A 14,706-nucleotide genomic window follows, 5' to 3' on the forward strand; every position below is an offset into this window, starting at 1 on the left:
ATGGAGATTGATGAAAAGATCTGAGGTTTCATGGTGGTTCTTATTCATTTAAAAGCCACATTTCTTGTCTAAAACTCTTTTCATTTTGCTCTACTCCCTAAGCTAAGTTATTTTCAAACAAACTTAGTGGTATCTCCCCTCATCCACTCCTCTTCTATCCATATTAACCCCTAACTCTATTGTATAATTCCCCTATGTTACCCTTTCCCTATTATTATAACACCATGGTGTATAAACCCCTAAGCATTCTATAAATATCCTCCTTTTAGCATTATAGCTAAATAGGTTTGTCTAAGGGAGACTTTAGTCCACCTGGGACTATGCTCAACCCTGTCAAGGGATTACTCTAACCCCTGGTTAGGAGTAATAACCTCTCCATAAGCCCTAACCTCACCTCTGCTAAAACCCTCCATAAACCCTTTTTTCACAAATTAACCCAAAAACCCCAAAAAACTCACGAAAACCCTCAATCCTAAAGTTTTCCGCAAAAAGTATTTAATTGAATATTTAAATAAACCAGCGGGACCCCCCAACCTGCACGATCCATCGGAGGACCCGCCAGCCGTCCGATCTCTGCCGCCCAGATCTAACGGTGGGCGGTCATTTTCACTCCCCGACCTGCCGACCTTTAGCGTCCGGGGAAAGCAGTTTTCTACCCCGTACAAGGGACGCCTGACAGGCGGTGGGGTTGTTCGGAGCCCCCCTCCCCGATACCGCCTTTGCCCAAAGGTGGTGCGGGGAACCCGCTTACCACCATCCCATTACTGCCTCCCCCTTGTGTCATGCTTGCGTCATCCTGACGTAGTGCCCTTCCCCGCCCCCGCGCCGTGTGTCCCTCCACGTAACCCTGCCACCCTATCCACCCGCCACCGTGTCCTGCCACCCTGGCCTACACCTCAGCAGCCACGTCACCTCCGTACCCGGGCCCGCCATGACGTCATGCTGATGTCATCGGCGGAAAGGCGCCAATTACTCTATTTTTCCGAATTTTATCGTTAAAGTCATGTTTTGAGGCATTTTCAATGTCATTTTCGCGTGAAGAAGGAGATAGTCGTTGCAGCTGCCAAAGTGACTCCAGACCTCCAAATTCAAATTGCAACCGCTCAGATTCATCACTTCAACCTTCAGAGTTCGGCCCGCAAGCTGTCTAAGCGTTCTGTCCAGGTATTCACCGTAATTCCTTTGTTTGGCCCATGCTTACCAATTCTCTGTAAATTGCCATTAGAATACCTGTGGAAATTCATATAAGCTCTACACCTATTACCTAAAGTAAGCCAAGGCAATCTGCATTGCCCCAGCTCTGTAATTTGACATAGAAACAGTAAATTGGCGGGTAAAAACTGTGAAATTACCTTTGAAGCGCCCGGCATTGTTCCCTTTTGCCGGGTGTACACACCAGCTGCAGCCTTTCACCTAAATAATTCCTCATACCCTCTGCAAATTGCCCTGAGCAGTTCACAATCCCTGTGAACTTGCTAAAAAACTGCAAAAACAAGACTGTGTGTTTTTCATTATAAGACACAGTTCAAACATTGACTACAATTGACCTGGCATTTTGAGCTCCTAAAACTTTGCAAGCCATTTAACTCCTTTTTACTCAAAATCAAATCATATAATGGCTGCTTCTGCATCCTCATCCCTCAGTGTGGCTCCATTAAATCCACCAAATAAAGAGCTGGAGGCCATGTCATTTGCTGATAAGGACTATCTTATTGAAGACTTTGAGGGTGACAGGGACTTCTTGCAGACCTTCTGCCAATTAAGAGAGGACTATAAGGATGGTCATGGTACACATGGGATATGGGAGTCAACCCTGCCATACTATTGTCTCCCAGCTGTAAATGTCTTCCCTGAAATCATTCACCTATGTGCTGAAAACTATGATGTGCAGCACAGAGCTATTAGCACTCCATCTGGGAGGATCCTTTTCTACATTAATGCTGAGTCCATCAACAAAATGTTACATTTTGATCAGACAGAGTTGCTAATCCCATTTTCCATGAAATATTTGCTGGACACTGGTGCCAAGATGACCAGTGAGGAGATTCAAAAGGTTACCAGGAATTTCATGAAACCTGAGTGCCAGCCTACAGGGCCACCTCCCTACCTGCATGTCCATTTCAATGATGTAGGCAGGCTTTTACTGGACATGATTGCCTATGTGTTGGGATATAAAAACAGTGAGCATGTGGATAAAACAATGCTGGTATTGCTATCTGCTTACAGCCCACGCCAACCCCCTGCCCGCAAATATAACTTTGCTAAGTTCATAGCTAACAAGATTCATGATCAGTTGAGCAGAGTGGACAGACAGGGGGTCTTCAAGTACTCGGCCTATATTTACCACCTGTTCATGTACTATCATTCTAAAGCCTTCCCATGCTACATCAGAAAGCTGGATCATAGAGGGGAAAGAAGATATGTCATCTTCTGGACCTCTGTCTATCAAAAAGTCACAAATTCACCCTATACCTACTGTGAATTTGTTGACCAATTTGTATACCCAGTCTCTTGCCTGTTGATGAGGTCCCCTCCTCCCAGAATATCAAATGAGATAAAGAAAGCTCTGCAGCTTTCCAAAAAATATAAAATAGGTGACTGGTACCTATATGAGAACCATACTGTCATTAGGATCTACGGCTGTGAGCTCTGTCCATACAGGCTCCCAAAATATGTACCTATGAGGTTATTTGCCTTGGAGTATTACAGGCAGTTGATTCAGTCTGACCTCACCCATTTCCACAGCGCCAAAAAGAAGGCCCACCTCAAGTTTAAACACCAGTTGGGCCCCTTCATCATGAACAAGAAAGAAGGGTGGGAAGATGCAGACCTAATCCTTAAGGATAAATACAAGCTGTCCTATAGTTTTCGGTGGGTCCATTATGACCCTGAAGGATTCATCACTGCTAGGAGAAACAAGTATAGGCTTATAGGCATTAAGCATTGCAGTACCCTGTCACACGGAAACTGTCAAGGGTGCGGACACGACTGACCTTCCTAGAAGTCTAAGACATTCTAATGACAAACAAGACAAAAAGGAGTGATCTTTCTCTAAATACACCTTTTATAACATGAAAACTACAAGTGTTTAGGTTTACCTTATTCCAAAACGCTGTTGTTGAAGTCCGTTCTTGACGATCCGGATGAGCTCCTCCTTCAAGTCAATTCCTGCAACCACAAACAATCAAACAATTACCAAGCACTTGCATTTCATATAATAAAACATGTATTCAACATGCAGACCAAGGAACACATGAAATAACTCATTAACATAAGCTATTGAGAAAAATAAACCAGTTTGTATGAATAACGAAACAAAGAAACTCTTACAACCTGGCCTTGGTGTTGTGCAAGTTCCTCCCAGGGTCCATCAAGTGTTTTCCTCTACTTTGACAAAGCTCACCCTCTCCCAAGTAGAATCAAGTGAAGACAATCTCTCCTCACAAAGGCTCTAATGGAAGACCTAAATCCTGCAGCATTTACCCAAAGAAAATGTATAGCTCCAACCCCCTTTCCTCCTGGCTCAATGCCTTTATTTATAGTGCTGTAAAGAGGTTATTCTGGTCCACCATCAATGGGATCATCCCCCTCTTTGGGTGGGATAGCTCCCTTATTGATGGGATAAGACTCCCCTTAATAGAGATACATGAACCAACTGGAGGCGCATCCATTTCATCAAACCGACCTCTAGAATGTTCTAGAAGTAACCACAAGTAACGTTTTCAAGATAAAACTCGCGCATTTTGCCTTTTACAGAGGGACGCACCTGTCCCTTAACATACAGAGCGTCCATGGACACAGATTTTGTGAACATGGCCAGCGTCCCCGCAGGTAAGGCTAGAGAGAACCTGCGACCCCGGAGATAAACATAGTTTTTACAAGACTTTCTCTCTATTTTGAGTTTGAGATGGATAACTGAGGCATAGACTTGCCTAAGAGGGTAGCATGACTGTTGATTTGAGCCATACTAACTGTAAGTAGTCAAGGTGACATTTTTTAGTGTAACAGATTGCCCCCTAAAGTGCGAAGCCTGGAATAGAGTAGGGTTTTGTAATTCTAGGAAGGGTGAAGCGCTTTATCATTTCAAGGATTGTCTTGTGGATGACCTGGTTGGAACCTGCAATTTTCAACACAAAATACATGTATAAGATTATATCATCACTGAGGTAGGCATTCCCATACTCAGATTCAAAACTTTAACTAATGGACTAACTACTCTGATACAGGAATGATCTTGCAGTACATCATTTTTTATAGACTTTTGTAGACACAGTATGGATGCAGCCATCTGTTTATGATTAGTCTACATAGATAATGAATACAAAACTCCTCACAGCTTGGATGGTAGAAACTAGATCCAGGGTCTTCACTTCTACTTCCCGAATTGGTACGATTCTAGCCATGTGATTAAATGATTCGATGTCGAACATGTTAGAAACCACTTGATTACCAGTCGATGATGCAAACTGTTAACAAGCGTGAGAGAAACCACCAGTAATGTCAATGGTTCTCAAAGTGCCAAGCACAACCCATGAAATGTGAATAGATGTTTTGATGTCGAACACTTCACGGAATCCTTTGATCGAAAGTCAATGATGTAAACTGACGTCAAAGGCGAGAAACCTGCCATTGATGCATGCAGACTTCAAGGTGCTGTCGATTCCTAAGTCATCTTTCTAGATAATGTGTCGATGTCGATAGAAAGCGACCCGTTGCAGGCAAGCCCGCAAGACGAAATCATTGTTCAAGTTGAAGAAATGTTGCTGTAAGGACTGACTCAGGGACGGTCAAATGGATGACAAGTATTTTGCAGATGAAAGTTTTTGCTTGCAGACCTCTTGAACACATAACGACACGACAGATGGCTTGGTGACGAATAACTCAAAGTTAATCCCCGGAACCCGGTTAAAGACTTTCAAAGTGGTTTGGTCAACTGTGAGGTAAAAGATTTCCCAACCCAGGTGAATGAAAAGTGTCGTGTTCAAGAGTGGTAATAAAGTTTCTTTTAAGATAAAAGGTGACAAACAGGTTCGTTCTTTTCTCTTTTCCCCCACCATTTCTGGCAAGTACCTCTTTATTTTTAACAAGCTTGAGGAGGATAACATATGCTTGATTATAAGCTCATCCTTCGGACGAGTCCAACCTAGTTTAAATTCAAACCCTAGGAAGGAGTGGTTCGTTCCTGTTTGTAATTGAACAGGTCCTTTACTGTAAAAGTTTAACGAGCCCAGTATAGGAGAATCTCGGCGTTTTTCAATTTTAGAGAGTCTGAAAAACTTAAGGAAACTCCACGTTGAACTTTTTCGTAAATTTGTGTCCCTCAAGCCTGAAAAAGTATAAAATAATACCTGGGGGAACCGCTTGATCTTGCGACCAAGGAGTACTTTCATAATAGTGCCACTGACCTGAAAAAGTAAAAAGCGATCAAGGACACGTCGTTTTATTTCCATATCGAGTTTGAAACGACAAAAACCCGGCAATCTTTTCCTGATTTTACGGTCAGAAAAGAGCTAAAAGGGGACCGTCTTTTAATTCCGTTTTAACGAGTGTAAAAGAAACGCTCGGCAATCTTTTCATGTTTTAGGAGTCAGAAAAGGGCTTAAAAGATGACTCTAAGGTGTCACTTTTTCGTAAATTTTAACGAGTTCGAAAAAGGGATAAAAATGTACTCATGGTTTTCACTTTTTCGTAATTTTTAATGAGTTCGAAAAAATGATAAAAATGTACTCATATGGCCGACTTTCAATTTAATTTACGAGTAGGAAAAGACGGAAAGAACTCGGCATTTTCATTTGTTTTACGAGAATGAAAAATAGCAAAATAATCTCGGGATTTTCATGAGTTTAACGAGTCTTGAAAATAACTGAAATTGACTCGAGATAGGTTTCATTTTTACAAAAGCTTGAAACAGATAAAAACTATGCTTCAAATTAGTTTCATTTTTACACAAGCTTGAAACAGAGATAAAACTGTGCTTGATGCCCCCTAAGCATAACTGTTAGAGCGCATGCCCCCCAGCTTCATTTCATTCAATTGGTTGGATGAAATGAAGGTTCAAGTACGAGATCATTTGAAAAACTCGACCTAAAACTATAACAAAATTATGCAAAAACTGAAATAACTAACCTAAAAACTTAACATTTATAAGATCTCGTCAATCTCTCAACTTAAGTAGAGGAGGATTTGTTTCATTTTTTAACGAGCTTGACACAGGAAAAGAACTATGCTCGGATTCGGTTTCATGTTTACGCAAGCTTGAAACAAAAACTATGCTTGTTATAAGTTCGCATGCCCCCAACATAATGATGCAAAACGAGGTACATGCCCCCCAAGCTTCATTTCATTCAACCAGCTGGATGGAATGGAGCTTTACTTTCAAGATCTTGTAAAGACTTGAAAAGGGAGTCGTTTCATTTTTTAACGAGCTTGACACAAGACAAAGAACCATGCTCATAACTACTCTCTACGATCTACCTAACAAAAACTCTACTGTAAAAACCTTGATTCATTTTTTAACGAGCTTGACACAAGACAAGGAACTGTGCTCTAAAATCCTTGATTCATTTTTTAATGAGCTTGACACAAGACAAGGAACTATGCTCATGATCACTATCTACAATTTACCTACTTAACCTACCCTTGTTTCATTTTTTAACGAGCTTGACACAAGACAAGGAACTATGCTCAAAAAGTTCGCATGCCCCCAGCATAATGATGCAAAGCGAGGTACATGCCCCCCAGGCTTCATTGCATTCAACCGGCTGGATGAAATGAAGGTTTACTTTCAATATTTAACTTGAAAAGGGAGTTGTTTCATTTTTAAGGAGGTTGACACAAGAAAAGAACTATCCTCAAACCTGATTCATTTTTTAACGAGGTCGACTCAGTAACAGGAACTATCCTCAAACCTGATTCATTTTTTAACGAGGTCGACTCAGTAACAGGAACTATCCTCAAAACCCTAGTTTCTACAATCTACCTACAGATCCTAAAATCTAGCTGATTCATTTTTTAATGAGGTTGACTCAGTAAAAGAACTATCCTCATACTAGCCTGTTTCATTTTTTAACGAGGTTGATACAGGAAAAAACTATCCTCGTAACAGCCTATTTCATTTTTTAACGAGGTTGATACAGGAAAAACTCTCCTCGTACTAGCCTGTTTCATTTTTTAACGAGGTTGATACAGGAAAAAACTATCCTCGTAACAGCCTATTTCATTTTTTAACGAGGTTGATACAGGAAAAACTCTCCTCGTACTAGCCTGTTTCATTTTTTAACGAGGTTGATACAGGAAAAAACTATCCTCGTAACGGCCTATTTCATTTTTTAACGAGGTTGATACAGGAAAAACTCTCCTCGTACCATTGATCATGGTTTCCAACTGGAGGAAAGACATGTCAATGGGCACACCTTGATCATGGCTTCCAAGAGGTCTTCATCCGAAGGAAGAATACTTCTTGGGAAGGAACACATGTCAAGGGACTCAAAAGGGAGAAGAACATCGTGTTCAAGTAATCCCATAGAGTTTTCCATGTCAATTACCGGAGCTAAATCAAAGGAAGATGAGCAAACAGTGAGAGGCTCACTTACATCGGTAACTGAAATCATGGGACCGGTTGCCACATAATTAACCCGTGGCAGGGTAGATACCAGGGTAGAATCAGGAACATTTAGGGGTGTCATATTATTGGTAGTTGAAAAAAGACTAGGGAACGAAAGCTGGTCTACAGTCACAATACTGCCATTGTGAGGGAAAGACACCACGCGAAAGAGTGTCGATACGACAGCTTTCATTGCATAAACATAGTCTCGCCCAAGGAGTAAATTGAAATCCAAGGGACCTCGAACTACCATAAGATCAACACAAACAGTTTTACCTTCCAAGGTAATAGAAAACTTAGGAAGGATCCCTAAAGGTTCACTAATGGTTCTGTTAAAAGCTTTCAGATTCTGCGTAATAGGCGCAAGCTGAGGGGAACCCAAAGCTTTCCAAACAGCTGAGGATAAAATACTAACAGAAGCACCTTCATCTACCTGAGTACGATGGATGTCCCTACCACCAGCCTTGACAATGATTTGGAAAGGGATGGAGGAAGGAAGACGAGGTTCTGTCAGTCTATTCCAGTCAAAGGAAAAGACCTCAGTACTTGGAGGGGGTTCTGTAGAAACAGGTGAAATGCCCCCTGGCATAGAAGAATCTGATGTAACAAGAAGAACCTGAGCGGTATGAAGTTCACTCTCTAAATGGAAAGTGGGATCGACCGAATGTGAAATTGAATCGACCACTTGATCAACTAATGGATCATCAACCTGAGTGACATGAGTTTCACTCTCCAATGGCAGAGTGTGATTGACTGTACTTGAATTTAGATCAATCACTCCGTCAGTTGACGGTAGGTTGGGAGAAAGTTTACGGTAACCAGTTGGAAATTCTTGCTGTGGAACAGTAAGTTTTTCAAACAATGTTGAGGCTTCATCCATGTGAGGGAAAATGTGAGTTTGATGACTCCCTTTGCATAACTTACAAGGAAACCTAACTTTACCCTTTTCCCAGGAACCTGACTATCACTGGTTGATGGATCAACAGAAAGTTGATGAGATTTTTCTGACCATACTTCCAAGACCTTTGGAATACCAGGACAATTGACAAGGAAGTGGTCACCCTTACAAAGCTTGCAAGGGTATTTGGGTTTACGGTGCATGTCGGAATTTTCCTCAACACAACTAACACTTACAGCCATGGTTGGTTGGTTGACTTCTTTCTTATCTTGCTTCTTCTTCTTCTTCTTCTTCTTCCCTTTCTTCTTCTTCTTAACCTCCTGGTTACTAGCATCAAGGCTTTTACCAGGCGAAGAGGAAGAAATGGAGGAAGAAAAATTAGGCGAAGAAGGTAAAGGGTCAACAGAAGCTTGGTGATGTTGAGATGGTGAACTCTGTTGAGGTGAAGCATCCGGTTGAGGTGGAACAATTGGAGTACTTTGGGCCAACGAAGTTGAAAATAACCATATTGGTAATCCTATTGTAAATCCAGGTAATGACAAAGTAGCCATATAAGGAGGACCAACATTTCCAAAATAAGGAAAAGTACTAGGATTCTCATTAGGAGGGGTTCCTAGGTTGATAAATTCCGGAACATTTGCCATTATATTCAACTTCAGTGAATTTTATTAACAATTTAAAACTAAAATTAACAATTCACACTTAACAACTAAAATTCACAATTCACACCTATGGTCTCTAAAAATAAAAACAAACAAATTAACACGCGCTATCAAATCTAGGAGTCAAACCATACACAAACAGTAGCCTTCCGGACCGAAAACACTAGTTGGTGATGAAGTCCAACATCGCCGAATTCAGTACAGAAGTGGTGGGTGGAACAGTTACCCCGGCAACCTGCTTAATGAATAGACCGGCACAAGTTCCTCCACTTTAACCGTCTCGAAGTGAAGTGAACCCCCCGGAAAATCCAAGTGAGTATAACCGACGTCTGCTCCAGGTACAGTGGGACCTTCCCTCCACCGTCACCTTGGTAGAACCCTAAATATTATGGTCACTAAGGTCACCAACAGTAACAAATACACCTGGGGGAACAGTCTAAACTCCGACAGCACGCAAGGGCAGAGTAGCAAGCTCCAATCCCCTTACCGGCTCCTTGACAATAATCCAAGGTTTACCGATAAGTGACCCCTGGCTCCTCGACAATGGTTAATCCGAGGTTTACCGTTTGTAATACGTACTGTCTGGCGTCGTTCCCAACGAGGGAGGAATGATCCCCTCACTGGTTCGGACACGAGCTCGTGCTTCTCCTTTAAGAGGAGCTTTCCCAGAATGTAATTGAAACAATTGGATTTGTTCTACTCAAGATAGACTATCTGTTTGGTTTTGTAGTCTTGGAGAGTTAAGTACTCACCTACTCCAAGACCCTAGCCTAAGCTATGTTGGTGTTTCAGAGCCCTAGAAATGTAAAAATTACTAGATGAATTTTAATTAAGCGCTGTGTTATTAAGGCTGTTATTACTCAAAGGGGTAAATGGAGATGAAACCAATGGTGTTATGACCCGACTCAACTGAATGCAATCGAATATGATAATGTAATCTTTCCAATTCGATGAATCCTAACTAAAGTAAGGAGAGAGTTTCCATTCACTTCCAACAATGCAAAAAATTGATCATTAAGAGAAAAATATAACAATTTCTCTAATGCACTAATTTCATCAAGAAAACTAATGCAAATCAATTCCAAACCATTTTTTTATTTTTATTTTTGTGTAAATTCAAATCAAAGAAAGCTGATCTAAATCTACGATTGATTTTTCAGAATGTAAACTATGCAATTGTAATCTAAGCACAATTCACTCGAAAAGTATGCAAATGTAATCTATGCACATTCTTCAATAATATTCTGAAAATGAGAATTCTAATTGTGCAAATGTGATCTATGCAAAAGAATTCTCAAACACAAGACGATTCTAATGTGATCTAAGAACCAATCAAGTGCAAGTCGAGAAAATTGGGTGAGAGTTCCAAAGATCAAAATATAAAAACACTCAAAGGCGATTAACACTCATACGCAATTTAGCCCCCCCCGGCGAATGAGGGGGAAATTTTTTTGCAAAAACAGAAGCAAAAAGATGCAAAATTGTGAAAGGACTGAGAAAAACCTCCAAGTAATGACCAAAGGAAAATAAATCAAGAATTTCTCAAAAAAGAGACTCAAAACACCCAATTGATGAAAGCTAAGAGCAGGAACAAGCTTAGGTGAAGATTCTAGACAAGGGACTAATGAATCTGGGTAGAAAAAACTAAGAAAAAACAAAATTTAAAAGAAATTAAAGCAAAAATGGAGTTTTCCTAAATTTTTACAGGAAGACGCAGGCGACCCGTTAGAACAGGCGCGGGCCCGCTCTGTGCAAACGGCAACAGCGCGTCCAAAGACGCACTGTGCAGTACTCAGAGGGTGCGTCCGTCTGAAAAACTCAAGAAAAACCAAAATGGAACTAATCCTAAGCTAACCCACCCAGAGACAGAATCACAGAGCCAAAACCAGAAAAATAAACCAATTTTCTCAAAGCAAAGTTCACATAAAGGAAAAGACTTTTCTCATCAATGGAATCTATCCCCAGCGGAGTCGCCAATTTGTCACACGGAAACTGTCAAGGGTGCGGACACGACTGACCTTCCTAGAAGTCTAAGACATTCTAATGACAAACAAGACAAAAAGGAGTGATCTTTCTCTAAATACACCTTTTATAACATGAAAACTACAAGTGTTTAGGTTTACCTTATTCCAAAACGCTGTTGTTGAAGTCCGTTCTTGACGATCCGGATGAGCTCCTCCTTCAAGTCAATTCCTGCAACCACAAACAATCAAACAATTACCAAGCACTTGCATTTCATATAATAAAACATGTATTCAACATGCAGACCAAGGAACACATGAAATAACTCATTAACATAAGCTATTGAGAAAAATAAACCAGTTTGTATGAATAACGAAACAAAGAAACTCTTACAACCTGGCCTTGGTGTTGTGCAAGTTCCTCCCAGGGTCCATCAAGGGTTTTCCTCTACTTTGACAAAGCTCACCCTCTCCCAAGTAGAATCAAGTGAAGACAATCTCTCCTCACAAAGGCTCTAATGGAAGACCTAAATCCTGCAGCATTTACCCAAAGAAAATGTATAGCTCCAACCCCCTTTCCTCCTGGCTCAATGCCTTTATTTATAGTGCTGTAAAGAGGTTATTCTGGTCCACCATCAATGGGATCATCCCCCTCTTTGGGTGGGATAGCTCCCTTATTGATGGGATAAGACTCCCCTTAATAGAGATACATGAACCAACTGGAGGCGCATCCATTTCATCAAACCGACCTCTAGAATGTTCTAGAAGTAACCACAAGTAACGTTTTCAAGATAAAACTCGCGCATTTTGCCTTTTACAGAGGGACGCACCTGTCCCTTAACATACAGAGCGTCCATGGACGCAGATTTTGTGAACATGGCCAGCGTCCCTGCAGGTAAGGCTAGAGAGAACCTGCGACCCCGGAGATAAACATAGTTTTTACAAGACTTTCTCTCTATTTTGAGTTTGAGATGGATAACTGAGGCATAGACTTGCCTAAGAGGGTAGCATGACTGTTGATTTGAGCCATACTAACTGTAAGTAGTCAAGGTGACATTTTTTAGTGTAACATACCCACACATTGAAAAATATGCCAACCTGCAAGAATGGCAGATGGATACTCTAGTTGAAAATTTAACTGAGGAAGAGACAATGCTAAAGAATAGGAGGGAGCTTGAAAAAACTATTGACCTAGACTATGTGCAGCAGGTACCTTTCAGACCGCCTTATTCAGTGGGAGAAGGGACCTTGGCCACAAGGACTACACCACAGGCACCCTCTACATCAGCACCGGTGACAGACAAAGGCAAAGGCATAATGGGCAAAGAGGAGGAAGCAGTGAAGGAAAAGTCTGCCCCTGTAACAGAGTAGCAAACAGGGCAGCAAACAGAGCAGCAGCCAGAACAGCAGCCAGAACAGCAGCAAGGGCAAACTGTCCTACCACAAACTGGGCTGCCAGCAGCTCCAATAATGCAAACACCACCACCTCAAACTGAGCCATTGACTGCCCCAATTTTGCAGACCCCAGCACATGAGGAAAGGGGGACAAAAAGAGATAGAGAAGAGTCCACTCCCCTCAGTGGATCCTCCCACCAGCCAGAAGCCAAAAGGCAAAGAGCAGGCTCCCCAGAGGTAGAAGACATTACTGAAGATGTCTTGGACAGTGTAAGAAAAGATAGGGAGGGCAGTCAGCATACAGGTACAAGCTCCTTTCAGCAGGAGCAAACTTTATAGCTCGGTTTGGAGGTGTCCTCTTCTTCCCAACAAAGCAAGAAGCCCAAGAGCACCAAGGCTTCTTTCAAACAAATAAAAGCTCAGAATGAGCTGCTGAGGGCTGAGGTCTACAAGCAATTCATAGATGCAACACCAGCCCAGCAAGAAAGGCTAATGTCGGTATATGACATTTAGCAGGAAAAGATAATCTTCAGCCACTTTAAGCCCAAAGGGCCGCAGCCTAAGACAGCTGCAGATTTTGTAAAGACAAGGGTGGAGGTCCTAGCCAGAGATATACATCCCATGGACCAGATTGAACTCCATAAGCAAGCTGGGGAGATGGTCTATGCAACCTTGGTAGAGAAGGCCACCATGGCCCATGAGCTGAAAGAGTCCCTAAAAAACACCAACACCCAGTTGGATTTTGAGAGAATGTCCTCTCAGGCCAAAGACAATAGAATAAAGTCTCTTGAGGAGATCATCATTGATCTAGGACATGATCCTAGTGATCCAACGGGTGTGAAGGCCCTCATGAAGAAGAAAGATGATGACCTCAATGCATTGAAGAAAAGGTTGAAGCTGCAGCCCACAGAGCACCCTCAAACAACAGAACTTCAAAAGCAAAAACAGGCTGAGGACCAACTAGACCTCCTAATGCAGCAAGACCAGAGGATCAGGGAATTGGAGAAAGAGCTGGAAGTAGCACTACAAGATAAACAGGCAGAATCCACTTCCCAAGCTCCTCCAACTACTTCAACAACAGCAGCCCCCACAACAGAAGCAGCAGGAACAGCAGTAGCTCGAGATGCCAGCCCAAGTATAGAGGAATTGACCAAGGCCGTCAAAGCAATGGAGCTCCAGGCAGATGAAATAAAGAAGGCCAAGGAGAAGTTGGCAGAACTGGATGCCAAGTATGACAAGTCCAAAGTGACTGTAGCAGAACAGGGCAGAGAAATAAAGGCCCAAAAAGAAAAGATAAAGGCCTTAGAGAAAGAGCTGAATCTGGAGACTGCTATGGCCGACATAAAGAGAATCCTATGGGCCAAAATTGGCCAATCCATCAAACAGCAATGGAGGTCAATAAAAATAATGCATGAGCAGATGGATTTGATGGGTCAAGCTCAAGCAGAAATTTAGAAGGCCAAGACAGTGCTAGGGAATAGAGCAGAGCAGGCAAACAGAATGATAGACTTCTTGAACAGGCAAGAAAGGGAGGAATTGGCTGCTATAGGCATTCCCAACAGAACAGAGGCTATCCTCTCTGCCAAGAAGGTACTAACTCTCAGGAACTATATACAAACAGTGGAGAGGAAGTACTATGAGATGCAAGTAGATGTGGAGGAATACAAAGTTAAAATGGGAGTGCTGCAAGCAAAAGGCCTGCCCATCTTACTAAGTGGTGCAGGAAAACTGATCTCTCCAGATCAAATGGCCAACAGAATGGCAACCACTATTGAAAATCAGATTATTGCATCTGGCAGGTCATCTGAACAAGCAGGGCCTCCCACAGGACAAAGCTTATATGACAAACTTGAAGGCCTCTTCTTCATTGAGAATGAAGTGAATCACCTGTTTGAAACCCCTCCCAATCTTTATAGACATACAGAGGCCGAGGAAACATTGATAAAGATGCGCAGACATCAAATGCCTAAAGAGGATTGGTGGCAATTTATGCTTCAGATTTTTCCACTGTAGCTTCAGTCATTCGGCCACTGCCAGCTCCAGGTCACTACAAGACAAATAACATGACAAATGTCAGCAGTTAAAGCAGTTAAAAAAGTGACTCATCACATAGACAATGACAGCTATCCAAGTTTCAAACAGCACATCTCCGGCCGACTCTAACAACCATAAAGTCCAAATATCTTC

At 41.9% G+C, this 14,706-nt stretch overlaps 1 pseudogene; it reads right to left on the reverse strand.

Moving 5' to 3' along the window:
* Positions 1-1,124: 1,124 nt before the first annotated feature.
* The window catches only part of LOC149244477 (potassium channel AKT1-like), a 41,685-nt pseudogene continuing 28,103 nt past the window's right edge, over positions 1,125-14,706 (reverse strand).

Source organism: Pinus tabuliformis, chromosome 8 (genome assembly GCF_031772625.1).
Source record: "Pinus tabuliformis cultivar Carrire ecotype Pingquan chromosome 8, CPIR1, whole genome shotgun sequence".
In the NCBI taxonomy this organism is placed as follows: domain Eukaryota; kingdom Viridiplantae; phylum Streptophyta; class Pinopsida; order Pinales; family Pinaceae; genus Pinus; species Pinus tabuliformis.